This window comes from Oncorhynchus keta, chromosome 13, assembly GCF_023373465.1.
Source record: "Oncorhynchus keta strain PuntledgeMale-10-30-2019 chromosome 13, Oket_V2, whole genome shotgun sequence".
NCBI classification, from domain to species: domain Eukaryota; kingdom Metazoa; phylum Chordata; class Actinopteri; order Salmoniformes; family Salmonidae; genus Oncorhynchus; species Oncorhynchus keta.
Window position 1 is genome coordinate 4,859,182 of NC_068433.1, and position 2,500 is coordinate 4,861,681.

Consider the following 2,500-nt stretch of genomic DNA (forward strand, 5'->3'; position numbering starts at 1 on the left):
TGACACAATGGAACCAGTGATGTCACAATAATATGAAAATCTACATTTGCAGTTTTTTTTTTTGTGTCGTCTGAACACAGAAAAACACGCTTAAACATATCTCTAATCTGACATTTCTGTGCTTGTAGTCACACACATTTGTATCCCCCGTAAACCTGCAGATATACATTGGTATGCCACAAGATCATTCCATTCCATGTTTTGTCCGTAATTCCATAAATCCTTGTTATTGTATTATTATTCCTGATGGAAATTCAGGTCATATACTGAACAACAATAGAAACGCATCAATGCAACTATTTCATGATTGAGTTACAGTTCATATAATGAACATCAGTCAATTAATAAAGTTCATTATGTCCTAATCTATGGATTTGTTTTGTTATTTTACCTTTATTTAATTTGGCAAGTCAGTTAAGAACAAATTCTTATTTTCAATGACGGCCTAGGAACAGTGGGTTTAACTGCCTCGTTCAGGGGGCAGAACGACAGATTTGTACCTTGTCAGCTCGGGGGTTTGAACTTGCAACCTTCCGGTTACTCGTCCACATGACTGGGAATACAGATGTGCATCTGTTGGTCAGATACCTTAAAAAAGGTAGGGGTGTGGATCAGTAAACCAGTCAGTATCTGGTGTGACCATTTGCGTCATTCAGCACGACACGTCTCCTTCGCATCGAGTGGATCAGGCTGTTGACCGTGAATGTTGTCCCACTCCTCTTCAATGGCAAAGTTGCTGGATATTTCGGCGGGAACTGGAACACGCCGTCGTACACGCCGATCCACAGCATCCCAAACATGCTCAATGGGTGGACATGTCTGGTGGGTATGCAGGCCATGGAAGAGCTTGAACATTTTCCGCTTCCAGGAATTGTGTACAGATCCTTGCGACACGGGGCCGTGCATATGGTGAAACATGAGCAGATGGCGGCGGGTGAATGGCACGATCTCACGATGGTATTTCTGTGCATTCAAATTGCCATCGATCAAATGCACTTGTATTCATTGTTCATAGCTTATCCCTGTCCCATTCACATAACACCACAGTCCCCATGGGGCACTCTGTTCACCACGTTGACATCAACGTCTGCGGTTTTGAGGCCAGTTGGACGCACTGCCAAATTCTTAAAACAACGTTGGAGGTGGCTTATGGTAGAGAAATTAATATTCAATTCTCTGACAACAGCTCCCTGTTGCACGCTCCCTCAAAACTTGACACATCTGTGACATCGTGTTGTGTGACACAACTGCACATTTTACAGTGATCTCTTATCGTCCCCAGCACAAGGTGCACCTGTGAAATGATCATGCTGTTGAATCAGTTTGTTGATATGCCACACTTGTCAGGAGGATGGATTATCTTGGCAAAGGAAAAATTCTCATTTACAGGGATGTGTGTAATTATGTGGATCTTTTATTTTAGCTCATGAAATATGGGGTCGATGCTTTACATATTGCGTTTGTATTTTTGTTCAGTTACATTCCATACAGAATTCATGATTCAATAATTATGTGATCTCTCTCTCACTCTCTCTGTCTCTCTCTCTCTGTCTCTCTCACTCTCTCTGTCTCTCTCTCTCTCTCTCTCTCTCTCTCTCTCTCTCTCTCTCTCTCTCTCTGTCTCTCTCACTCTCTCTCTCTCTCTCTCTCTCTCTCTCTCTCTCTCTCTCTCTCTCTCTCTCTCTCACTCTCTCTCTCTCTGTCTCTCTCTTTGTCTCTCTCTCTCTCTCTCTCTCTCTCTCTCTCTCTCTCTCTGTGTCTCTCTCTCTCTCTGTCTCTCTCTGTCTCTGTCTCTCTCTCTCTCATAAATCAGTGTGTCTAGTCTCAGTAGCCGCCACTGGCTGCTCAGTTCCGGCATGTCCTTATCGATTGATCTTGTCTAATTGATCCAGCACTAATGCTCTGATCCCCACTGTCAGGCCAGCTGGCCGATGCCAGAGTCATCCATCCACCCGCTTATCTAGTCAGACTAGGTCATCATAACTAGGGGGGAGGGGGGCTCTCCTATATAGTGCACATCTCTATTCCATATATAGTGCACATCTCTATTCCATATATAGTGCACATCTCTATTCCATATATAGTGCACATCTCTATTCCATATATAGTGCTCATCTCTATTCCATATATAGTGCTCATCTCTATTCCATATATAGTGCTCATCTCTATTCCATATATAGTGCTCATCTCTACTCATCTCTATTCCATATATAGTGCTCATCTCTATTCCATATATAGTGCACATCTTTATTCCATATATAGTGCACATCTTTATTCCATATATAGTGCACATCTCTATTCCATATATAGTGCACATCTCTATTCCATATATAGTGCTCATCTCTATTCCATATATAGTGCTCATGTCTATTCCATATATAGTGCTCATCTCTATTCCATATATAGTGCACATCTCTATTCCATATATAGTGCACATCTCTATTCCATATATAGTGCACATCTCTATTCCATATATAGTGCACATCTCTATTCCATATAT

General features: G+C 41.8%; 1 protein-coding gene across 1 annotated transcript in view; it reads right to left on the bottom strand.

The window, feature by feature from the left end:
• Nucleotides 1-2,500, bottom strand: part of LOC118378452 (leucine-rich repeat and fibronectin type-III domain-containing protein 2-like) — an 82,453-nt gene that overhangs the window by 4,392 nt on the left and 75,561 nt on the right. The window lies entirely within an intron of this gene.